This window comes from Phalacrocorax aristotelis, chromosome 2, assembly GCF_949628215.1.
Source record: "Phalacrocorax aristotelis chromosome 2, bGulAri2.1, whole genome shotgun sequence".
Taxonomy (NCBI): Eukaryota; Metazoa; Chordata; class Aves; order Suliformes; family Phalacrocoracidae; genus Phalacrocorax; species Phalacrocorax aristotelis.
The window spans coordinates 17,035,969-17,062,830 of NC_134277.1; the positions used below are offsets into that span (position 1 = coordinate 17,035,969).

The 26,862-nt window shown below is 36.9% G+C and overlaps 1 protein-coding gene across 12 annotated transcripts in view; it reads left to right on the forward strand.

Moving 5' to 3' along the window:
• ZNF438 (zinc finger protein 438) overlaps positions 1-26,862 on the forward strand; it is a 56,374-nt gene that overhangs the window by 7,918 nt on the left and 21,594 nt on the right. For 2 of the 12 annotated variants that reach the window (XM_075082519.1, XM_075082526.1), the window contains exons 4-5: positions 16,995-17,186; positions 19,890-20,016. The exons of 6 other annotated variants lie outside the window; for them this stretch is intronic. The gene's annotated coding sequence lies outside the window, so the exon portion shown is untranslated. Of the gene's footprint in view, positions 1-16,994; positions 17,187-17,216; positions 20,017-26,862 lie in introns of those variants that run through there. 4 more of the 12 variants (XM_075082520.1, XM_075082527.1, XM_075082523.1 and 1 more) reach the window with 3 other exon arrangements.

Below are 26,862 nucleotides of genomic sequence, written 5' to 3' on the forward strand. Positions count from 1 at the left end.
AATAGGTGTTCCTGCACTAATTTAATCCAATTCAGGACACAAGTTTGTTCTGTACCTAGAGCAATGGAATATTTAGGGAGGGTGAGATGAGCTAATCCTGGCCTTCTGTGTCATCCAGCCAACTTCCAGCAAGTATATAAAAAGTCATAAAAAACAGCAGTGGGGGTATCTTAATTAAATGAGCATGCTTGTTGCTCTGCCAGTCTTCTCTTGGCATGGTTCAGGTCCTAGAAACTGTGTTTGCTTTCAGTCTCTATCAAACTCAAAATATAAAACTGATAAAAGCATCAAAAGCAGTATTCAGCAGGAAAAGACTACAGAATCAGCTTTTGCTCATTCCCACTGAAATGTCCTTTTCACTCCATTTAATAGAGGCTGCAGTTTTTACTTTTGGTGTGTTTAGCAACAGATTGTCTTAAATTTGTTGTATTTGGCTCTAGAGCAGCAAAGAGCAGATGTCAGGGAGGTGCTGTGACAGGAATAAAAAGATTCAGAAGGCTTGTGGGAATTTGGGAGATGAGGGGGAAATCTTCCTCCTATTTTTTCCCCTGCTAGAATCCATATTATAACATTTAGAGTTGGCATTCAGTTCAAAACTTGCTATGCTGCAAGGGTTGGTGTATTGACGCAGGCATTCTTTCCCACAGCTCAAATTGTGGAAACAGAGTTTATTTATAAAATAAAATATGCCTGCGAAATTATAATCGATACCTTAATTATGGAGAACTTGCCCGAAAGATGGTAGCTTAGTGACCTGTGGGACATTTTCCTGGCTTAGAATAGCCACAGTTTATACTGAAACATTTTCTCTGTATGAATCTTAAAAATTGAATTTCCCTGTCAAGGCAGAAAAACTTCAATAACTGAGAGGCACTCTGTCAGGGATGATAAGCCTAAAATAATGGTCAACTACTAAATACCATTTAGCGTTGGAACATCCAAATAGTATGCTTTGGTATTTGGGGATTGTTGCTATTTCAAAAATATGCATTTAAAAGCCACTGCTGCGTGTTGCCAGTCTTTGCATAAGCAGGTGGGTGCCAGATGTATGTGAGATCTTGGAGAAGTCTGTTGCTTTGGTTTATTTCTTTTCACTTTTGTAATGAGCAGAATGCTTCAAAAGTTAGTGGCTGCTTTTTTTTTTTAAAGGCTGGAAGTATTTTATCTTTGCCTTGATTAAAGGTCCATTTTTGAAAACACATTGTGTAATTTGTTAGTAAGTAGAATGATTACTTGTTTATCTTTCACCTTTTTTTAAAAATACTTATCATCTACCTGTACTTCCAGAGTATGTATTGCCATAGTATAGTTTATATATTATAAAAACATAAATGTGATGTGATTTGCAGTAATTTTGATTGCAGGTTGCTATATTTGAAAGTTGTGCCAATTCTCTATTGTCTTATATGTATAACGATGTATTTAATGCTTTGTGGAGCCTGAGGAATTTTTTTTTCTCTGTGAAAAGAAAGTGTTACTTATACAATAATCTGGAGGGGAGGATAGTAATAAATCTTCTGGTTTTCTTTGAGATGATGTTCCTTTGTCTTGTGCTAGTGTTTTAGAAAACCATGTTGCCTCCTGCTTTGGGTCTTCATATTCTAGTGGTGATAGTAGTAGCTCTTATCATTTTCTGGAGAGATGGATTTGAAATAGAAGGAATGTATCTTGTTGTGTGCTTAATCAAAATATAAGGAAAAGGTCTGGTTGTTTTTAAAAAAGCAGTCAGTATAGCGGGGTGGGTTGTCAAAAGCATCATATGTGTAAGATATGTATTGTACGTGCTCTGTTCTTAGGGTTTACAAAGTCATAAGTGGAGTATGCTCTTCAGATTTGAGAACAAATCTTGCCATATTTTTTGCTGATGAACAATGTAGATGCACTGCTAAAAGAAAACAGGACAAACTAGCTTGCCTGTTAGCTGTAGCATGTTGAGTTTCTTGGTTAGGTAGCTAATTTCAGTGTCTTCAAAGTGACAAGCCTGGAAATAATTGTGGTCAGAGCTGCTCAAAGAGGACTGAGTGAAGCCTTTTTGATTTCCTAAATGTAAAGGAAGCCAGGTTTGATCAACAGCTGCTGTGAGGGTTATTCAGACAGTGAGTTAAGTGCAGTCCAGTGCAGGGTTTTGCACTTCTGACCAGTTTAGGGTTCTTTTGTGTCAGGTGAGATGCTGAAACTGTAACAGTTTGATGTGTTTGATTAGCATAATTCATGTCTCTCCTGTACTTAATTTCTTCCAGGTATTTTTCACCTGGCTGTCAAACTCCTTTGTTTACTGCAGTGTCTGAAAGACTTTGTGACCACATTAAAAATGTTAGAAAAATTGATAAATCATGGATTCCATACTTAAAGACTTTATTCTCCATCATTTAGTCATAAGTATTTGTAAGGTTTCTTTTACATGGTAACATTTCACTTTAAAAGGAGCATGAAACTGTAGATTCCATTTATGCTAGATTAAGACCTGCAAGGATCATAGCTGGTTTTTTGGTTGTGTGTTTTTTTGTTGTGTTTTTTTTTTTTTTTATAATTTCATCTGCATTTATGCATGCTGTGAAGATAGCTGTGTATTGCAGGGAGAGCTGCTTTGAGGTGTTATTAAGGTATGATTGATCTAATTCACTGTAAAAGTCTTGAAACCTTTTGAAGGTGTTTTTGTATCTAAAAATCTTCAAACACTTGGTATATAGTATTGATGTTTATTGGAAAGTTATTTTTTCCAATTTTGAGACACAAAAGCTTATTTTTCATGTTGAAGATTGAAGTAGAGCAAACTCTTTTATTTTTCTGATTTTAAAATCAAACTGCACTTGGTGAAATGTAGGTGTCTGAAAGATTTAGCTGATCAACTTCTGAGAAGCAGAAAAATTTCTTAGACTAAGAATACTGCTAACTAAGTTGATGGAAACTCCTGACTATGGAATTGGATTGTTCTGCATATGTCTCTTCCTGCTTCAGGAACCTGTTCATTTTGGAAAAAAGCAAAAATAAAAAAAACCAACCCACTATAAAATGTTGTTTACAGAAGTTGTGGAGTAATGGGCTTTAATTGGACCATCAAAAATGCAAGCCAAGGAAACAGATTAATTTCTTGATGGCGATATCTAATAATTTGCAAAGCACCTTCCCCCTAGAAAAAGAACCATGAAGAATCATCATTTGGATAGTGGACTATATACAGTTGGAACTGCCCTGTCTTATCAGGAAAATAGGACAGGCTTAAGTATCCCAGGTGTTATTTAACCTTGGCAGATTTCAGTGATGGGAGAAATAATCATCTTGTGCAGTATAAGCCTTGGTTTGTCTAAGTGGAATTATGTTTTAAAGTGTGTGCTGTTCAATAATGAAAGCAGTTTACTTGAATTATCACTTTATAACATTTCATACACGAAACACTAGAAAGACGATTTCCAGAATGTTTATTAATCATTAAAAGTTAATAGATAAGCCTCAAAAATGTGTATAGGTTAGTGCTGGCTGGCACAGAATAGCCATGCATGCTTTCTTGGAACATATTTACAAAGAAGAGTTTCAGGTTTTCATTAGCAGCCTCTCTTTCCAGCGTTCTTCAGTGAATGGTGCAATTATCTGATAATTCAGTCTTCGGCAATTATATTTAGAAAACTGCTTTATATTAGGAAGGAGAAAATGTTTAGCGTATATACTTGCGGTTAGGAAGAGACTGGGTGGGAATCTTAATGCATGTGTTAAGTTGACTGACTGTAGATACCCCCAAATGGGAAGTTTTAAACTTCTGTTGAAATCTAGTTGTATTACTAATAATTGTATTTAGAGGCTTAATAATTTTCAAAACTAGTAATTTTATCATGAAAAAGTGAATTCCAAAGTGGGTTCACAGGCCCAGAATATGACATTCTTTACTTTCAGGATTTGAAGTTAATTGTATTTGTTTCTGGAAGTAAGATGAATGCTAGTAGCCTCTCAATTAAAAAACTGTTTCTAGTATTGGTACATTACTAGTTTTCAGATACAAATTCTAAAGAGGTTCTGTAAAGAGCAGATCTGGTCAGGTGGAAAATCTTGTTGGTTTGTGAAGGAATGTTATATTAGTGGTGTGCACTACTGTGAGCCACAGTGCTGCTTCAGGGTCCAGCAGATGAATCAGTTACAAATGTACGTATTGAATGCTCAGCTTCTGATGTGTTGCCTACACATGGGAGGTTCAGGAAACACTTCCCAGTGCCATTGCCATCAACTCACTGAAAAAGTAATAGCAGTACCACTGGAAGTATTTTTGCTTTATGTGTACAAATGCTTTGAAGACAGAATATCTTGCAGTGATACAGTAATATTTTTCTGACTGATCGACAGTGTTATGTCCTGTGGATGCATTTGCGTTGAGTCTATAGCCATCGAAAATTTAGTGGCTCATCTGCTATGGCAGGTTTTTTGGCTAATATCTTGTATGGATATTGTACTGCTGAATATTTAATCTGCTGTGGAGACAGCCAAATTTAGGAGAAGTAACTTTAATCTCAGAAAAATGTGTATTGACTGGGAGAGTTAGTTCCGTTTGTTTTTGCAAATCACCAATGGTTAGAAGTGGGATTAAGTTTAGTGCAGGAGAAAATGAACTTTCCCTTTGTCTCCAGAATGAGGTCATGGTGCTTGTCTCTCTTCAGCCTCCATCTCAGTAAAATAATAGAAAATATAATTGTTTCATATTTCAGTTTTACCTCTTGAAGAATGGGAGTTAGAGCTACTTGTGCAGGCCATAATGTCAGCAATGACTTTTTGGTCGCCTTGATTGTAGCTTTACTGCACCCTGTCTGCCCTGTTTGCATGCCCATGCTGGAAATTCTCATGTGCTGCTTTTGTATTTTACTTTGGTTTTTTCCTCTCAGTTGTATTTATTTAGCGATTTCACTGATAAGGTAGCTGAGTAGACTTCAGTCATGCAGGAGTTGGTTGTGCATGCAGCGTTAGTGGTGGCAAAGGCCTGCCCTAGAATAGAATAGAATCCAACAGATCAATTGAGAAAAGGAAGGCACTGGTAGCAAAGGAGGGTAGAGAGGAACACCTGAGTGACAAGGGGGAAGAAAAGAAGCTGAAGTGCTGGTATGGAGATGCACTGCAACTGCAATGTGTGATGACAGTGTTCTGATTTGTAATTTTAAGAACACCTAAAGAAGCATGTTCCTTAAATAAATAAGATAATTTATTGAATTTTTTAATCATAAAAGTATATTTCTCTTTCATTTTTGTGTAGACCAGATATATACTAATACTCAGGGGAGCTTGTTTTTGTTTACTATAATAAGAAGATATTCTTAATAGTTCTAATCAAATTAATAAAACCACTAGTGTTTGGTTGCTTTATTGCTTGTCTCTTGTCTGATCAGAGTTATGTGCTAATACTTTGCAGCATTATCTGTTGGTAGATGTAAAGGAATACAGTTTTTCTTAGAGGGTAGCTTAAAAAAGTCTCTTGCTTCATTAAAATGGTTCCCAAGCCTGTGTGAAGAGCATGCACGTATGATCACTGTTTGCTTTCCAAAATGGCACTTGAGGGCTTAGTAACTAGACTGAACTACAGTCAGATTACTCAATTCCCTCCTGTCCCTTGAGAATAGAAGTTGTTTCACCAACAAATACATAGGGTAGCTTGAGCCCATTCTGTTGAGCTATGGGGTTTATTTCAGAATTAGGGAGATTCATTTTTATGGAATAGATAACTGAGAGAGTTAGCATTCTTGCTTGGATAATGTACTATTTATTTTGGAAGGAAGTTTCCCATGACTAAATAAGAACAAGATGTTTGACCACCTTCTAGGGAGGAGACTGTTTGGTCAGCATAAAATTAAAAGAAAAAGAGACAACTGACCATTCTTAGGTGGTGTTTGAAATGTTTTCATGTTTCTTCTGGGCTTTAATTATACTGCATATACATGGCAAGAAGAAAGACCAGAGGTTTTGTTCTTTTCTTGGAAGTATAGCTTTATCACATCGTTGGGAATTTATAGCCTAGTAATATATAGTGTTTTTTCCATTCCTGCATTTTGCAATTGGTTTGTACAGCCTCATAGTTTGGCAGCTGAGAGCTCACTTTTTCATGATTTTTTTGGCATGAAAGGGTTACTGTTCACATTTCCTGTGTAATTCCTTCTGATCTTGCTGGGCTGTAATTACTTTCTTGATGTTAAACATTCCCAGGCTCCTATAACCTTCTAGCCTGCTTGCACTGGCCAAGTTTGTCCCAGGTGATCATGTGGGCGAACCTCCTGTTTTTAAGGATAAAAATCTCTCCTTCCTGTGTAAAATAGGCTACATACTCATTCCTTTGCTGTGCAATCCCGAGAGCAATCTTTTTAAAAATAATAATAAGGTAACATCACTCTTTCAGAGTCAGGTTTAGCAGCCAAACAGATGACAAATCCAGTGTGTGGGTTTAGAATTTGCTGAATCTTGGTTGAATGACTGCAAGTTTAAAGATTATTTTTTCTTAATACATTTGGAAAATAGGTTATGATACAAAAAAGGCAGATTTTGACTGTAGCTTCTTACTTTTGACCATTTAATTGGCAAATCATTTTAAGATTGCTTGAATGTAGAACTACTTAGCTGAGTATTCAGGATTTTTTTTTTCTTTTGAATTCTTTGCAGTAGCTGCATATCTTACAAAAAATGAGAGGATATTACTCAATTCCCACATAGTTCAGTTATCCTGTATATCTTCTGATTTTCAGTTTGTGGCATGTAAGCAGTAAACACAAGGTATTATTTTGTTTTTAAATAGAGGTGACTGCATGCTGCTGAAAAATGTTGGCTTCAGAGGTGTGGGAACTGAACTGTGCTGTTCTGCAAAGGCACTGAAAGGTCCTTCGTGCCACTGCTCAGCTGCTCTTCAGCTTTAATCTGGAGGAGCCACCTGTAAGAATGCGAGTGAAGTTTGCTTTCCATGACCTTTTATGCTGTTTTCTCACAGCGCCAAGAAAGATGCAAGATGGTGATGGCAGGGTTTTTTTAGGGTGTGAGGAGTTGTAATGTAGCTGATATATTGACATCAGTGGGTGGGGTTTTTTGTTACTGACAATGTCAGAGAAAGTAGCTGAGGTTCTGTACACCATTGGTTCAAGAAGTAGCTCAAGTTTTGATACTTCATTCAAGAGTGATCTCATTAGCTTATTATTCTGTTACAGATAATTTTTTGTCATAATCCTAGTGTTATTACTTTGTGCATTTAATTAGCTGCTGTGTCAACTTCTCAGGCAGCAAGTAATTCTATTTTGTTTAGCTGTGGTATTGTGCTTGTGACTCAGATACTCGGAAGTCTTCCCAGTAACTGACTGAAGTCTTGTGAATGCATTATGGCGTTTGAGCTCAGTGGGATTATACTTGGAAGAAAGTGTTATGTAGGTAATAAATTGTAGCAGTTCGAGCCCTTTTTTTAGTTTAATTCTTATGCATACCGATGCCTGTGCTTTACTATATAAATAGAATTTAGAGCAGTTGGTGTGCGTGTTGTTAACTGTGCTGCTATGCTAGTGAAGGATAAGAATATATTTTAATGAAAATATCTTTTTAATTTTTATCAGGAAGTCGTCTTGAATTTGATGGCTTAGTTATAATTGGAATGCAATCAGTACGTTGCCCAGTTCTTAATTGCATACTCTATCATATAATTGGGAATGTGGCTGTCAGATATGCCTAGTGTTTGTTGTTGAACCCTTACTGGTGAACTCTTACTGGCATATTATTCAACACACAGAAAACTGGTTCTGGCATAAAGTATGTATACAGTAGTCACGTGATAAAAAACCACAAAGCACCAAGTGAGTATAACTGAACAGACAGAAGAAGATACTGCTGATATCTTGAAATTAGACTGTTTCTTTGTCATTTTATCATGGCCTGCATATGATCTTGACATACCTGAGATTTTGTATGAAACTTCATATGAAGAGGGCTTACCGAAGCACATCCACTTGGGTGTGCATTAAATATGTTGCAAGCATTCTAGGCTTATGTGCAACGAAGTGCAGCAGGGTAGTGCTTTGGTTAAAGCTTTTTTTCAAAACGGTTTACTTTTGACTTTATATAATGAAAACACCGATGAATTTAGAGCTAGCTAAAACTGTGTTCCACTCTGTTGAAGCCTACTTTCTGCCTAATAGGAAGTATAGATCGTCTTTCCTTTCTCTTTTCCTGTTTAATTTTGCTCCAGCTCAGATGAAGACAGTGAGGAATTACACGTTATACTGTAATTAAAGGTAACCTGTTTTGAATTTACTTTTAAAGTGCTTAGAATGTAACTGACCTGACCCTCCATTATACAGTTCATCTTTGCAGTGGAAAATACCCTGAGCGGTAACGATTTTTCTTCTATGAAAAATATGTGGTTTCAGAGTCCTATGCAAATTACCTCCTGCTTTTTGTGTAGAAGGCATGTTACAGGATGTATGCTGGTGCTGTTGGTCTTTTTTTTTTTTTTTGTGTGTGTGTTGATCTTATAGCGATTTAGATGTCTCTAATGTACTGGAGGCAAGGTGATGTGTGTAGCTGTGATGCAGGGAAGGACTGGGCCTAATCCTAAGTGTATTTAGTGCAGAGAAAGATGATGTTTGGTTTTAACAAGCTACTATAGAATTAAAGAATAATTTGAATTAGGTGAGCTTTTAAGCTTTCACACAATGTAGTCAACTGTATTTTTATATTCTACAAGTTCTGTCCTTGAGAAGACATGTAAATTACTGTTATGACAAAATGCATAAATATGTCTAGGATTTGATAGTAATTAATTCATTTCACTTATCTAAGGCAAGATTAAGTGCCTCAGTTTGAAACTGGCTATAAAAAGTAACATGTAAACAAATTTAACACACATCAGGTGTAATAGCACATTTTGTAGAACTGCAAACACTTGGTTTTTAAATGCAGTGGTTTCTCACTTTAAAAGTTCACAAACTGAAGTTGAGTCGCAGAATGCCTCTTGACTAAGATTTTTAAGGGCAATTTTTGTGTCCCTGGCTTTCTTGAGTGACTTGAACTGTATGTAACCAAGTATTAAGTACTGCTAAAATGCTAATTATCACTCTGATAGAACTGTTATTTACCACTGGTGTGCAAAAAGAATGATTGACTCTCTGAGCTTTCTTGGATTTGCCCCGGTTCAAAAGATACTGTACTATATTATACACTGATGGAAAAAAATCTCAGAACACATCCTCTTTGTGCGACTGTCTTTCAGGATCTTTTTTCTAGATACTGAATTTGGTGGGCTGCTTACATGAGAGTTCCACAACATTGACTTCAAAGTAGATTTGTGTTGCACATTAGCTTTTTTGTGGTCTACATTTCATCTTTGGTTCTTTGTATTTGTACACACATTACGTATATTCACATATAAATACATACATATTAACACTGATGTTTTTATAGGAATTGACTATAGTCTTCGTTCTTAGATATGTATTAAGCATGCATAAGACCTTTAAGATGTGGCAGTCTTTTGTACACAGACTATGTATGTACTGCATTTTAATTCCATTTGTCTGCTTCCTGTGTATTTAGTAATGCTTACTGGCTTGATGCACATATATTTGCTATTATTTTATATATATTTTTTTTTACATATTTTCATTCCTAGAGTTCTATATTGATGCTTAAGGGAGAAAGAGAGGGGAAACATGGAGCAGAGATCCCAGTGATGAAGGGGGAGAAGGTGTGAGGATATTGTGATAGCACAGTAAGGGGTTTTAGAAATCAGTAATACCAAGGTTAATATGAATCATCATTTATTTTGAAAGGTTCATTATTTAACAGACACATATGCTGGAAAGCAAAATCAGTAAGTTGAAAAAGGATGTGCCAAAAGTAATTTGCTCTCGTGGGTACATACTACGGAATCATAGAAAGATTTATTTTGGAAAGGACCACTGGTGGTCGTTCCCTCAAATGCCCAGCTCAGAACAGGGCTGCCTTCATAGTTAGGTGAGGTTGTCCAAGGTCTTGTATAGTTGAGTCTGATCACCTCCATGGATGGATACTACACAGCCTCTGGACAACCTTTTCCAGTGTTTGACCCCTTTCACTGTGAATTGTTTTCTAATATCTTGATTTCCCACATGGCAACTTGTCTGGAGCCTCCTGTCCTTCTCTTGTGCAGCCCGAGGACAGTCTGCCATCATCTTCCATACACACTCCTATTTCAGGTAGGTGAAGACAGCAGTAGGATTCCCACCTTAGCTTTCTCCTCCTACAGCTGAACTCAGGTATGTCTGTGGGGAACGCAAACATGAGCACAGCCCTGGAAGTGCAGAATATGTAGGAGTATTCAGTTCTCTCAGCTTGCTCTTGTATGTCTATGGAAGCCTTTCTTGGCCTTTCACATCCTTGGCTAGTTGCAATTCCAAATATGTTTGGCTTGCTAATTCTGTGCATGTGCCTCTAGCAAGGTTTCTGTATCCTTCCTGTTAGCTTCTTCCTCTTCTACCTTGTGTGTGCTTCTTTTGTCTTGGAGCTCAGTTAGGAGTAGTCTGTTCATCTGTGTTGGCTTCTTAAACACCTGCTGCGTGTCAAAATGCTGGACCATTCTTGTACTTTGAATAGGCTGACCTTTAATATCAACCAGTTCTCCAGGACTCCCTATGTTTCGGGGTGGCCCTTTCAGTGGGGTCACACCAACTAGCTTTCTGAACAAACAGAAATGTTTCCTCAAGTCCAGGACTGTAATTTTGCTGTTAGTCTTGATTGCTTTTCTCAGGATCTTAAGATTCACCATCTCGTACAGCTAAAGCAGCTGTTGACTTCCAGATTCCTGACCAGTTCTTTCATAGAGTCATAAAGGTTGGAAAAGACCTCTAGGGTCATCAAGTCCAACCATCAACCCAACACCACTATGTCTCTTAAACCATGCCCTAAAGTGGCACGTCTTTCAAATACTTCCAGGGAGGGTGACTCCAGCACCTCTCTTGGGCAGCCTGTTCCAATGCCCGACCACTCTTTCAGTAAAGACATTTTTCCTAAAATCCAATATTATTGTTTTCTTAATATTCTTTAGCTTTCCCCTGTCACTTCAGAAGGCACTGTTAAATCATCACCATATTTCCCCTCTGAAAATGTTTAAGCCTTATTATAATACACTGGCAACATATAGTAGGATAGAATGTTGAAAAATTAGGCAGTGCATCTACAGTTTCCTATTCTTGGTGGGAAATAAGGTTTTTATGATCCAAATGTTAGAAGAATTAAATACTCTCCTGCCTGTTGTTGCCTGAAAATGAAAGTGTTTGGCCTAAAAACTTGAAAATGTTATTGAAATGTTAATGGAAACAAATTTCTTCATTTGTCAAAAATGTGTATGAGGAAGAAAAGAGGAATAGAACAGTTTGTCAAATTGTATAGTTGCTACTTGAGACAAAATTCTCTCTTCTGTTATACTGCCCACTCAGAATTTCTTGGTTTGAGCACTGCTTGAAGGGGAAGAAACAGGTATCCTGGGTAAAACTGCCATCTTTCGTTTAAAAACTGAAATGGGCATGATTTCTGTAGCTTAAAATTAGATAATACTTAGCTGACAAAAGCAACTGTGCATTAAGACTTTTCACTGAAAATAGTAAATTCAGGTTAGATGAGAATCTCAACCACTGTAATAAGTTAGTTGGTGGACTCGTCTTGGACCTAGTGATCTGATGCAGACCTCTGCACCAGCTCTTTAGGTTTCTGAATCATACCCACGGAGGAAAAAAAAAAATTATCTGAAATAATTGACACTAATGCATGTGTTTATATTTGTTAATGAATTTCAGGTGGCATTTTTTTTTGTTCTTGAGTGGGAAATAAAAGATTGGGGTACTGGGGTGATAATTTTCTCACTTATACCTAATATTTAGCAGTTCTATTTTTTATTTCTGGACGATTCGTCTCTCTTTGAAAGTACCTCTTTTCAAAGTTCACAAAGCATGCATTCAGCTTATACTTATTCAGTGGATTTTTACTAAATAAAATAGCCAGTGATTTTTGAAGGGGGAAAAAACCCTGTAAACACCCTTGCTTTCTGCAGTTTATTTGTGTTTACTGTAGTGTAACAAGCTAGATCCCAGGTCGCTGTCATTTCTGACCATTTACAGAGAGTATCCAAGTTCAGTGGTGGAAATAGCTTACTTGCAGCTCTTACTGATTAGTTAAAACATTTTCTGTCTCCCATAGATAAATATAGGACCAAAAGATGCCTGATAGGCTTAGCTAATATTAAGTTTTACTGCCCAGTTTACCAGATTTAGAGACTACCATTTAGCAAATGAAGAAAAGTGGATTAAGTATAGTGATAGACATGCTGGCATTTTTTCTGTGCCAAGAGAAAATGAAGCATCATGACATCTTTAATGTTTGAGATTAAATACCCCATGGAATTGTTTGAAGTTCTGTCTATATTTTTAAGGCTCTCTAATCGTATGTTTTTAGATGAACAGTCATTAAAATAGAGAACTTTAACAGATATTTTACAATTTGAAAGGGGTTAGGAAACAGGAATACATTTAATCTTTATAATACATATGTTTTTCCTGTGTAGAAAGAATTCTATTCTTGCCATCTGGTCTGATGCCCAAAGTCGTTTTATGATTTCTATGTGATCTGCTAAATGTGTATATATTGCCTAAATTTGTTACTTATTGCAGGCTTCTTTTCAAAATCCTATCCAAAACTGCATTTCAGAAACTTCAAGCTCATTCTACCATCTGTATAAAATGAATTTGGTTTCCAGTCTGTGGATTTTCATAGCTTCTAAATACAGCAGGTGTTACAGCTATTGTGGTGGACAGTTTCATAAATACTTACAAATTTTGTATTTATGTAGCCTGAAATATTGAAAAAATGAGTTACCTATTCATCTTTTTGAAGATAACGGTCATCAGTGGAAATACTTTTTTTTTTTTCTTTTAAATTAATCAAAGGACTGTGGGCTTGAATGGAACTCTTTGTCATTGCCATTGCATGTTTCTTTTTTAAGGTTAATTCAGTTGAAACTTGTAGTATGATCATTGACATTTACGCGCTATGGATCATGAGGCCTGCATGCAGTAAGTGAATTTACACAGATCAGAAATACCTGTACAAGAAAAGTGGGAAATGTCTTTGGCAGTTATCACCATTATTTTTTCTCTCCCTTCTTTCCTTCCAGTGCTCTCAAAAAAAAGTAGTTGGGCTGGATGAATGAATGTTTGATGCAGAAAAAGATGCATGTTGTTAGCATGTGCCCAGTCCGCGTGTAGAAAATATGAAGTTTACAACACGGATCTTAGGTTGTTGCACTGTTAGTGGAAGGTGAATGAGAAAGTGAATGTGGTAGAAATAATATACGGGGTTTTCTGCTTTGCTGCAGGGGAAGCGTTGATTTTTATTTTTACAGAAATACATTCACTAATGTTCTTTCCATGCTAAAACTCTTATCTAAACCTTTACAGGATATCATGTTCTTTCTCCAGACTTGTATATTTCTGCTACTTAGTGCTAATTTTTTGAGATAAAGCAAAATGATAAATTAAAAAAACCCAAACAAACCACAAACAAAAAACCCCCCAAAACAAATCACAACTTTGTAATGAAAATGATAGTGGGCTCAAATAACTTGGATGTTAAAACATTTTGAATGAGAGTTTACTGGACAACCTCTGTGAGAACTAAAATGTCACAACAAAACCTTATAGACTCTTCTGTGGTCTTGTATATTGAACATTCTGTTGCCTACTTTTAACAGTTCTCACAATTCAGAAGGCAAGTAGAGTGGTACTGTGCCAGTGCTTTAACTGACAAAATGTATTGGAGGCTTTTTGTAAATATAATTCAGATCTCAGAAAAGTGAATACTTCCTTAAAACTCCTTCTGTATTGTATAAAGGAAAATTAGGAGAATTCAGCTGTTTGCATGTACGGGGAGTTTGTGCTCGTAAATCAAGTGGCCACTGATCAATTTCTGAAACTTCTAAAGTGCTTACTCATGCATATATATGTATCTATATATGACAGTTTCCAGACAGATAAAAGCCACATTATTCTGGTTAATTCTGTACAGCTTTTCTTTCTGATGCATGTAGAATAAAGAGTGCAGATGTTTTAGGAACTGTGACCTAACTTTGCATGTTAGGAGCCAAGAACAAGTTCTGCGTGCACATCTCCTACTTTAAAACGAGTAAACTTCAAAAAGCAGGGAATACTTGAGCACAAGAATCTGACTAGTTTGACGATTGCGTGCTCATTTACATACTCCCAGAGCAATTCTCTTCGGAAACATGATCTGTTTGGTTAAAACAAGATAAGAAGGGGAGTGAAGTTAGCAATACATTTGGAAGAATGGGGAGCATTACATGGCTCAAGACAGTTGGTTAAGGAGGTAAAGATATTAATAAAAATCTGTGGGCAGCAGAGTACAATAGAGTTCTTTAAATATAGAGGGTGTTCTTGAAGGATATAAAAGCTTAGTAATGATAGAAGTCCAATATCTGGCAAAGATGATAAATTTCTGCTCTGCAGAAAAAGGCATAAATATTCAATAAATATTATGTTCTGTATTCAGAAAGAGGCTGGATTATGCTTTTACATCTCACCTCCTCCATCATTAGGGATGGAAAGAACGTATTATCACTGTACCAGCAACTATTAATGTTAAATGTTTTTAAATCTGCTGCACTGACACCTACAGATACTTTAAAAAAATAGCTTAGAAGCTATATGAATTATTAATTTTGAGTTTTAACAAATCATGGAACGGTGGAGAAATTTGAGACAGCTGGAGGGGAAGGGGAACTAATGTGCCCAAATTTAGAAATTATAAAAAAAGGCAGATAGTAGTATGCCATCAGTTGGAGATTCAAAGAATTGCATAATTAATGCTGATCAGAATGGGCAAGTCAGCCCCTACCTTGTACTGCTGCATGGGGTTACTCCATGACAAGGCATTTACATTTGCCTTCACCCTTGTTGAATTTCACAGGTTCCTGATAGCTCTTTCTTCTGACCTGCCTAGGTCCTTCACAATAACGGCCCTGCCCTCCAGCTCCCAATTTTGTATCAGTTGCACACATGGTAGGAGTGCACTCTGTTGCATTATCCAGGTACTTAATAAAGATGTTAGGGTTGGCCCCAAGATCGATCCCAAAGGCATACTGCTCTTAACTGGTTGCCAGTTGAACTTTATACCACTGGTCACCACCACCCTTTAGCCTGACAGTCTAGCTGGTTTTCCATGCACCTTATCATCCACTTTCCAATACATATCTCACCAATTTGGCTGTGAAGGATACTGTGGGAGACCATGTCAAAGACCTTCATAAAGTAAAGATGAACAACACCAGCTGCCCATCACTTGATCCACAGGGCTATTCATCTCATCACAGAGGTAGTTAGGTTAGTAGGGTATGATTTTACCTTCAATACATGTCTGCTGGCTGTTCCCAGCCTCCTCCCTGTCCCTCACGTGGTTGAAAATGGCTTCAAGGAGGTTTTATTCCATAACCTTTCTGTGGACTGATATTAGGCTGACTGGCCTGGATCCTCTTTTCTTGCCTGTCTTGAAGATGGGTGTGCTGTGTGCCATTTTCCAGTCTTTGGGAATCTCCCTTGACGCCATGACTTATAAAAGACGATAGAGTGCATCCTTGCAGTGACACTGACCAGCTCCCTCAGTACTTCTGGATACATCCTTTTGAACCTATGGATTTGTACATGTCCAGTTGTATTCTCTTACTGAACCTCATCTTCATCTACTGTTGGTAACGTGATGTTTGTACCTCAGCCTTTTCCATGCATTCTGTCACCTGGTCCCCTTTTCCACTGAGCATTAGGCCCACATTTTCCTTTTCTTTTGTCAGTGTACTTGCAGAAGTCTTGTCACCTTTCCCATCCCTTGCTAGCTGCAACTCCAGGTGATCTTTGCCTTGCCTAACTCTCTCTGTGTATGCTTGAGCAGTGTCTCAAATAGTTAAAACTCTACTGAAATTTGGAGACACTGAATATGACTACCAAAGTTTGAATTTGGCCATAACATAGGAATTAGTGCCACTAATCAAAAGATAGATGCTTGGTTATTTAATGACCCTAAGTGAGAAGAACTTTAGTGTTACTATTTGAAGACTTGACATGACTCAAGCAGTATAGGTGTCCGACAGCATGATTTTTATGGGAAAATAATGAAAAGGTGCTGTGTATCAAACCACAAAAGCCCAGTTGCTTTAAAAGCTTGGTCATGCTTAATTGTTTTTCTCTTGAAGTACTAATTCAGTTTGGTCTTGCTTAGTTTGAGATTTAACTGAATGAATTAGGAATACAAATATCCTTAGGAACAGAAGGCAAAGCTGGAGGCTGATAGAGGAAGAAGAATGTTCCCAGGGTTAGCATAGTCTGTGCACCACAGCTGGTTGCTGGACAGTGGCCAGGAATAATTTTGACATGTTTATTTCACATTTTTCTCTATGAACATGTTTTGAGGACACTTCATTAAGTATGTCCAATGGTCTTTGAAGCTCTATGCCGTTAACATTTTTCAGACAACAAACAGGGTTGTGGATACAAAAATGAAAATTATATTGGCAAGGACTATTTGCACAGTAAAAACAATAAAAGATAAGTGAGTGAAGGCAGTGAACTAGGACAGGTTAGACTTTGATTTATTCCTTTTTGTATGTTTATCTGTGTGATTGTTTTTGTAATAAGGTATGTTTCATCAGTAATACTGTGATGACAGACAGTAATAAATCCTGCAAAAAAGATATCATTTAAGTAAGTAGTGGAATATGGATATACACTTTGTCTTGCAAATGTCCTGTATACTGCATGGCAAATGGCTTACCAGTTTGAACAACAGCCGCTATTTTATGTTGCTTCTGGATGCTAATCAATCAAGCCATGCCACCAAATCCAGATAAACCTGTGGAAAATTTTTCTATATCTAAATTTTACGATCTGTTTTAAGAAATGTGTTTATATAAGGTTAAGGTTGACTAGAATGTATCTCTCACTTTCTGATTGTTCTTAAAATAGATGATGTATCAGCTACTTTGGCCCAGCAGTTTTTCTGTCAGTTGGGTCAGACCTTCGGGAGCTCCCAGCCAGGGAAGTGGGGCATTCTGTGCAGGAGAATCCATCAAAGTGGTGACAGTCCTTTCCCAGAAGATGAGATATGTGACTGTTTGAGCAAAGAATGCAGGCAAACAGCTGAACTTCTCTGCTGGGGTATGTATGAAATAGTTTGGGCACAGCAGCAGCAGGGAGGGAGGATGCTGCATCCTCTGCATATGCTCAGCACACAGCTGGGCGATTTATTCTCTTGCTGCAGTTTTCATAAGGGTTCTCCAGCTGTAGTCCACTTGTTTAGCTGTGAAAGTTGAACTGCCCTAAATTTTGCAAGATAATTTTGACTACCCTGGTTGTGTGTTGGGAATTCTTTTTATCTACAAGTATGAAATTTATGCAGTAATTTTCTTTAACACTTAAGGTGCTCACTGTCACAGAACTTACATCAAATGTGACCTTTTAATTTTTGCACTAAATCTGGAACTCTTGAGTTTTGTGCGTGTTTCAGTGAGGTTATGTTCTAATTTGTATACTTAATATTTGATGTTTCTTTGATGTAGAACACTATTGTATGCTTAGGCGTCAGTAAAGGTGAAAGTCATATCTAGGATTTAGGTTGCTTACGCCAGTCATTAGATTTTTATTGTTTTTTTTAAGTCTGATTTGTTAAGTACATATTTTTTTCTGGTGAGAAGGATCACGTTTGGGAAACAGGATATAATTCATAGTTGGGCAATGTATTTAATGTTCAACGTCATTAAGAAAATCTAACTATTACATTTACATTGCTGGGTTTAAAAGTATGTGTGTTCTTAAAGGGTAGTGAGCAATCAGCTATCCAAAAAAAAAAACCAACCCACCAAGGTCCTTAGCCCTGAAGTACAGTCTAGGTTAGCAATGTTAGAGCCAAAGTTTGGGGGTAGAATCAGTGTAGCACAAAATCAGTCAAAACACTTCTTAGTACACCATCTGATTAATTATCTGGTATATTTTTCAGTGCATAGCAAACTGCAAGGACCAGCTGTGCATCACAACAGTTACACATTCTCAAGTGAATTCTTCTTTCTTCTCTAGAATTCAGAGTTTATTTCTGAGTTCAGCTGAAGAAAATAGGTCTTTTCCTTCAACATAAGAAACTAAATATTTCAATGTATAAATCTTAAGAGCTTTTTTTGGTTGAGAGAAATTAGGCGTCAGAATCTAGTATGCATTGATTGGTCTTGGGCATTGGACAGTGTTACTTTTTGTTTTGGGTTTTGTTTTTTTGTCATTAATACCCTTTTTCTTTTCTTTGTTTCTTTAGCTTCTGCCTTAGGTGAGCCCTTTTGGTAGGGGTCTTTCTCTTAAAAGACATTAGTTGATAGGAAATTTGAATTTTAACATCCTGGAAATCCATACCATCTTGGCCTAGCTCACTTATTGCTTAATCTGATACACACAGTTATAGTTTGCCTTCTCACTTTGTCTTCTATGCTATGTAATAGTAAGGGATTTTTTTTTGTTTTGGGGCTGGGTTTTTTTTTTTTTTTCAGTTCTTGAATGCTTGTTTTGCTTCAGACTGCAAATAAGACACATCGAAGTTACTTTTAAAGTGCAGTGTATTCTTTGTATGGGGGATATTGCTGCACAAACATTATAAATGTCAGAACGTAGTCTTCTGACTGAAAACTCTCTAGCTGACTTTTTAAAAAGCTCCATAAATGAAGTTCTTATAGAAACAACTGTAGATGATGCTCACTTTACTTATTTAGTACTATGCTCAAGTTTGCAGCTGTAAAGTCAGAAATAATTCCATTGAGTCAGAATTGCAAAGGCAATTCACTTTGCAAAGTTTGGAGTGGATTTTTGCTCTTTGTCAGCTGTTGGTTACCTTTCTTCTAGGTAGAACATTAACAACATGCCCAGACTTTATTAAAATAATAAAAACCCTGTACAAAGTCCTTCCTGAAAGACACAGAAAGTTTTATCTTCCTTTTGTCCCCTGAGGGTTTCATGTTAGTGTCCAAATAACCCAAAATACCATAGTCAAAATGGAAAAAGTGATTAGGGATTGATTGTTTCTTGTTTAGTCTTTACGTCATTTAAGGGCCAGATATGATTCTGTGAAGACTTTAGTGCCACGTTTCAATCTTCAGTCAGTCAGACTGTGCAGGTAAATGTGTTCTACTCTTGTCTTAATCCTTAAATTATTAATGGAATTTTTAGGGCTGTGTTATCTGAGACATTCAAATATATTTTGACTATGTGTAAGTTCTGAGGTATCAAATATCTCTAAAATATGTTAGGAAAACTAAATTAAGAAAGCAGAACACTTGCTCTCCTTTCAGCATTGCAGTTCTGGATGGTTATTTCCATAGTCTAAAACTGATAATTAAAAGGATCCTAAAACTTTATTTTCACCAGAAAATTGTTCTTACGCTACCAGTAATAGCTTATTCATTAAATGTCAAAGTTGAGGAAGATGGAAAAAGCAGCTAATATACAAGTAATGTTTTTTAGTCTTTCCATTAGTTATCTTTAATTATTTTGGTTGGTACCTTTGTCATACGTTAACCTCATTCTAATCCTTGAAATAACCTTTTGCCTGTAGGGTAAGAGCAAGTAAATAAAAAGTGTATATAGCAGTTTATTATAAAATATCTTTGTGCCACTCACTCCACTTCTCTGTAATCCTTCGGCATCGCATGAAATATAGGAAGGGGGTTTTTTTTAGTACCTTTCTGGCTAATTCTGAATTGTGGTAAGAGCATTGCAGCAGGCATTGCTGGAACAATCTGTCCTATGTCCATAGACCTACTGTTACTGTGAATTTCAGGCAATCCTTTCTTGTCCAGTGGTAAATATATTTTCATCTCTGAAAAGCATTTGTTGAGGTTGGAGGTTTTCAAGACTCATCTGGACAAAGCCCTGAGCCCAGTGTTGACCCTGCTTTAAGCACTTAAGTTGGATGAGATGACCTACCACAGACCCTGCCAACCTGTATGATTATGTGAGTACCTGTGTACACAATAGCAGATGTTTGTCTAAAGCTATGTAAGTTTTATTATAACTGCAATGAAATTACTCTTCAGCATTTGTGATATCGTTTAGCTGAAAAGAAAGCTAATGTACTGCAGCAGGTAGGAAGTGAGAGATAAATTATATATTCTGTCATTATTAGACAAAAACAGTCATTAATTATGAACTACAGAAAAGTAAAAAATTTCACAATTTAATCAGGCATTGAAAGTTGAAAACCATAATGGTGTACTCCAATTCCACTACATATGGCATTACATACTGACCTGAACAAGCTCAAGAAGTGGGCCCATGTGGACCTCATGAAGTTCAACAAGGCCAAGTGCAAGGTCCTGCATCTGAGTCAGGGCAACCCCCAATATCAGTACAGACTAGGGAATTAAGGGATTGAGAGCAGCCCTGCCAAGAAGGATTTGGGAGTACTGGTGGATTAAAAGCTGGACATGAGCTGGCAGTGTGCGCTTGCAGCCCAGAAAGCCAGCTGTATCCTGGGCTGCATCAAAGGAAGCGTGGCCAGCAGGTCGAGGGAGGTGATTCTGCCCCCCTACTCCGCTGTAGTGAGAGCCTACCTGGAGTGCTGCGTCCAGCTCTGCAGCCCTCAGCACAAGAAGGACATGGACCTGTTGGAGTGGGTCCAGAGGAGGGCCACAAAAATCATCAGAGGGCTGGAGCACCTCTCCTATGAGGAAAGCCTGGGTGAGTTGGGGGTTGTTCAGCCTGCAGAAGAGAAGGCTCTGGGGAGACCTTATTGGGGCTTAAAGGGGTCATTAAAGGGGGCTTGTAAGAAAGATGGGGACAAACTTTTTAGTAGGGCCTGTTATGACAGGACAAGGGGTAATGGCTTTTCAACCAGAAGAGGGTAGATTTAGACTAGATATGAGGAACAAATTTTTCACAACGAGGGTGGTGACACTGGCACAGGTTGCCCAGAGAGGTGGTAGATGCCCCAAGTGTGGAAACATTCAGGGCCAGGTTTGAAGGGGCTCTGAGCAATCTAGTTGAAGATGTCCCTGCTCACTGCAAGGAGGCTGGACTAGATGAGCTTTAAATGTCCCTTCTAACCCAAACTATTCTACAACTGTATAAAATTGCTAGCAGAATTGTAAGATTTATAGATCTGTCTTATGAAACTGCATTTTTAAGAATCCTGGCAAAATTTCTTAGCAGTTTGGACCCAAGCCATAAATTAGTGCTTAGTTTACAACTAGGATAACTGGGGAGGGAGGGTGGGTGGGGATAGAAATAACAGGAGTAGAAGGAATTGCACAGTTTGAATCTTTAAGTTCTAGAGTAGTCATTGCCAAGTATGAGTGCTAGATGTTTCTGTTTCTGTTTATTTTCTAAATTAGTTTCAATTTCAATTGTAAGAATTATCGACGGCATAGATTTCATGTAGTATCTTATAAAAATGGAATTAGCAGTTTGTGTTTTCCAGAACTATTGTTTCTGGGTGCCCTCAGAATCAAGAACAAAATCACAGAATCCCAGGTTGGAAGGGACCTCAGGGATCATCTAGTCCAACCTTTCTAGGAAGAGCGCAGTCTAGACAAGATGGCCCAGCACCCTGTCCAGACGACTCTTGAAGCTGTCCAATGTGGCCAAGTCAACCACTTCCCTGGGGAGATTATTCCAATGGTTGACTGTCCTCATTGTGAAAAATTTTCCTCTTGTGTCCAATCAGAATCTCCCCAAGAGCAACTTGTGTCCATTCCCCCTTGTCCTCTCCATGTGACTCTGTCTAAAAAAGGAGTCTTCATCTTCTTTGGAGCTACCCCTTAAGTACTGATACATGGTGATGAGATCCCCTCTAAGCCTCCTTTTCTCAAGGCTGAACAAACCCAAAATGTAGCAATTTGTACTGATTCATCATTTCACAGTTACTTTCACACAGTAAGATCCAAGACTAGTTTAAAATCGGAAGCTTTGACCATGTAATAAGAATAATGTTAAAGGTGTCCAATACAGATGTGGAACTTATACAGGGCTTCAGTTCGCAGCCTTCAAAGCAGTACTACTGAGAAGGTATTTACTAAGGAAAACATAAAATTATAATCTGTCATTTTAAATTGGAAATTTGGAAAAAGGTGGTGGTTTTGGCGTTCTATGAATTGTTTAATATTAGGCATAATAGTAGCTGTGCTGTTCCTTGCTCTTTTCAAGTTTTTCAGAATGGAGTTGTTTTCTCAAGTGGAAGATAGTTGGGGTTATTTAGAGTTGTAAAAACAGTTCAACTACAATTTATTTAATACACATACATTTCATAAAATCAAGAATTGATATTGCTCATTCTTCAGCCTTCTCCCTGGCATCCTTTTGAGAAATTTAGCTTTTATCAATTTTTTTCTCAGGTCCTTGAGTTTGCTTTTTTGAAGATAGTTATAGTTGTAAAGTAAGAATTATGGAGACTGTATGTTTGCCTGTCTGCAGTAGTAGAAAATGTGTGGAACATCTTATTTCTTGCAGTGTATGTGCTAGTCTTTATTCATGCAATTGAAAAACCTTAGAAGTTGGTTTCAAAAGATTTATCTCAAGAAAAGCAATTACTTTTCATTTGCTTTTTATTTTAAGCTGAACATTGAAGTTGCCCTATGTTGTTTCATAAATAAGCTTTTATTATCAGCAACATGTTACTGAAAGTAGCATAGAACCTGTCGTGTAGGCACAGTTCCACTCTGACAGATGGGCATAGTGTAGGCATGCCAGCCAACCATTCTATACATCACCTAACAGAGTATGAAGGGAAGAATTTTTGTCCAGGACTGCCACGTGGCATTCAGTGCATGTAAGGCTTGAAGTTCAGGAAATGTGCTTGGACCAGTCCATCTCATAGGATGACCGAAAATTTAAAAATAGCCTGGGTTTTTGTTTCTGCTAGGTTTGTGCTGGGAAGAGTGACCAGTTGCAATGAGGCTTCTGTTTCTTTTTAGCTGTCTGCTGAAGTCACCTAATGGGCTCAGCCAAAAGAATTCTGCCGTGAACATACATTTGTCCCGGATTAATTACCTAAGTGTGGAAGCATAAGCGGTGTTCTAATTTCTCTTGTAAGAAAGCTGTTGTTTGTGGCTACATGGATATCTCTTTGGATATAGAAGAGGAAGATGAGGATCTACTGATGTAGGATGAAATCCTAATGTGAAAATATGATTTAAAATAAAAAATTCAAAAAAAATCAGACTTCTGCAACTGAAGATTTAGATAGTGAAATGTAGAATATTTTTGCAGGCTTTCAGAAAGGCAAATCAGCTGTTGCTTGGTTATTGGGGTTTAGGGTTTTGAGTTTGTTTTTTTTTTAATTTTTAAAACAAATTGGCTTTATGCCTTGTGCTTGATTTTATAAAGTAGCCAAGCACTGCAGGCTTTTGGCAAATACACTTGCTTGAACAAATGCTTTTTTGTGTTATACTAGTCAATCTTTATATCTGTCACTTTTACCTTCCTTAGTATTTTTGTGTAGCTTCAGTGTTTTAATCTTTCATTCTAAGTCTAACTCGGCCTTTAAATACCAATGAATTTTGCTAACTTTCCTGGAACTTATGCTGGTGTGATTCATTCATGCTTTTTGGGGAACTTTGTTTCAGTTGAAAAGTTTCTAAATTTTGGAAAATAATGGTTGCATGGCACTGTCATTTACGAGATGGCACAGTATGTGAAAGAACAGGTGTGGAAAAATGAAGTGAATAAAATTGCTTTTGAAATATAAATGAACGATTCATGGGCTTCTGTTAGGAGAACGTCTCTTCTAAACTATACTAAGGATTTAATTTCTCTTTTTAGCTGAATGTTTTCCTTCTGAAATAAAATCACATAATAATATTTAACTGACACTTCTTTACATGCTGGGTTTTAAATTAAAATTCATAATTAAGCTTAATATGAAATTACAGGGTTTGATTTAATGCTTTCTTCCAGTACCCGAACTAATGTTCATTGCATTAGAAGGTGCAGTTGTCATTGAGAAGCTTTGTTCTATTAACAAATGGTACCAAAAATAAATTCAGTTAGGGTCATAGTGGTTTAGTTTAATACTGTTATGATAATAAGTACTATAATTACTTTCAGATAGTTCTTCCTTCCCAGAGGATGAGATTTTTAGTTTTGATGCCTGCTTAAAGCATGAGAATGACAGTAAAATTAATGTCATAACCTTTACAGCCTATTTATCATTTTCTGTGTAGTATCCTAAAAGATTTTGCGTAACATCTAAAATAAATGTCTTAGTATGGACAAGCATCAAATTAGGTTAATTGGGTTCACCTGATACTCAGATTCAGTCTGTCTATCAGGACACCATTTTCATGCAAAAGACCTGTGGGTATCTTTCTGTGAAAATTACTTTTAAATTATTACATGTATATGCTCTGCTTCCTTTGGTTGTTAAAGACCAATTTACAGTGTAGGTTTTTTCCGGTTTATTTGATATTTTTACTTCTTCTGGTTGAAAATTCATTTATCCTTTAATTCTGTGGTAACATAAGTAGTATAGGCATGCTAGAGCTTATTTTGTGGCATTAAGATAAATTTTACTTTTTAATTCTGTCCAACTTCAATTCCACTTCACTTAAAATGCTTGTAATAGATTTCATTTCTGAGTATTCAGCAGCAGATTTCAAGAGAACTATTTTGATTTCTGGAGTAATGCTACTTGGATGGTTTTTATTTATTCCCTGTGGTAGAGTTACAAACAGAGCAAAACAGATTTTAAGATTATATAGACTTTAAAAAGTTTTATAATTGGGATAGGATTTCAGATGGAGAAAAATTGGTGATAATAGAAATAATCCATATAATCTTCTGTATTTGGAAAGAACCAGTATTGGACTCAAATATAACCAAGGAATACTGTAAGAATGTTTGCCTCCTCAGTATTCAATAAAAACAACAAGGCATCCTGAATTATTAGTGGTGTCCAACCTAAAATCTCTTCTGGATGTTGAGAGTGTAAAACAGGTACAAAGCTTAATTTTTTTTCTAATGTTGTCTTGGTTTACTTGAACATGTTTTTTATGGGAATTAGTCATGCCAAGTCAGATTTATAGTTAAAAAAAAAAAAGCAAACCACTGAAGGAAGTATAGTTGGTGTATAGCTGTTATATCCTTCAATTTCTGTACTGTACATTGATTCAAAATTTCAGAACTTTTGGATAAGACTGCAGTTTATGTTTAGGACGTGCATCAAATGTATGTAGGTATTAAGTATCTTTTAATCATGTTACAACCTGGCTGAAAGATGTCAGAAGCTGTCAGTGAGAAAGCAACATGAATCATTATACTTGTAGTAAAGTTGTGGTGGGACTGGTTCAAAGACTAGCACTAGGCAGTGATCAGAAAGACAGTATCACTGTTGATAAACCTGAAAATTGTGTGACTGTCCTGTCTGCATTTTACACTAAATTACATGGTTTGCTTTGTAAATGGTGTTTGTATTCAAAGAAAACATGCTTTAATATAGTCATATGTATAACAATGGTTAGGAAAATTTGAAAGGATGATAAGAAGAATCTTGCCCTGACTTCAAAATCTTGAGCTGTTCTGTTTTTCAAAAAAAAAAAAGGTTACTTGATTAAATATCTGCAAAACTAAAGGGCAGTGAAAGGTTCTTTGGTCTAAAAACAATAAAAAAATACTCAGGAATGTCTAGAAGATGAAAAGTTGATTTGAGAAATTACACTTTTTTTATTGACAGTAGCTGATCGAGGTACTAGGCTGTCAAATAAAGCACTGGATTTTCTAGATCAAGACCATTATCTTACTGCAGTTAGGGTTGAATTGAAATCAGAGATGCCTGTACAAAATATTTGGATTTGTATGGTCTGATTTTCTGTCCTAATGTTAGGGTTTGTGAATGCTTGGAGGAAGATGTGAGCTTGTATTTCCACATGGTATTCTAAGAATTATTGATCTGTAGCCTGAAGTCTGGTTTGCTTGCTGTAATTCCAAGAGGATTTAGTAATCATAACTGGGGCACCCTCTTAAATGATTTAACGCTCTCTACAACTGGGAGGGACCATGAAAACCTATAAAAACAGGACTTCAGAATAATAATTTTGAGAACTTTCATTTGAACATAATTTCTTACATTGTTTTTTACAAGAATATGCATTGCTGTAATTACTTCAGTATGTTTTCAAGTGTTGGAAATCCGAAAGTGGAAGAAAAACTTCTGGCTTTGGTTCTGTAAAAAGATCTTGTTGAGCAATATGGCCTTAAAGAAGGGTATTGTTTGTACACTGTGGGTGACGAGTTGAAAATCCATGCTGGTTCCTAGAAGTGTTTTGCCATTCCAAAATGACATCAGTGTGGTCTATTCCATTATTGTAGGTTAAGAGGGAGTTGTCTATGTGTTACCACGATGTGAAACCACATTTAGATGGGCCGCCATATGTTTGTATACTGGGTCTGACAGATTAGAGCTTGACTGCTTAAGTACCACGGACAGAGGCTCTTTGAGGCAGCCTGTGATGTGCTGATACGCATCGGCAAACCTGTGCCAGGAGGTGCTGTTTGACATACAGGAGCTTCTTATTACAATATGGCTCAGCGCAGAAGATACAGGTACCAAAGAGCCTTACCTGTTTGCTGTGTGAGAGGTCTCCTCCCAGCAGCCGCGCTCAATTTTCTTCTATGCTTTGTTATTTAACTTGTTGGAAATGGAATTTGTTTTGCCTCTTTTACACTTCACCGCTGCCCACAGAACCATCTCCTTCCTAGAACGTTGCTTTTTTAGAGTCAATTGCATGATAGTAAAGAAACATATTCAAGACTTATCTTTGTGTTTGGCAGTTGTGTCAGAATTTGTCATAATTATTTTTGTATTTAC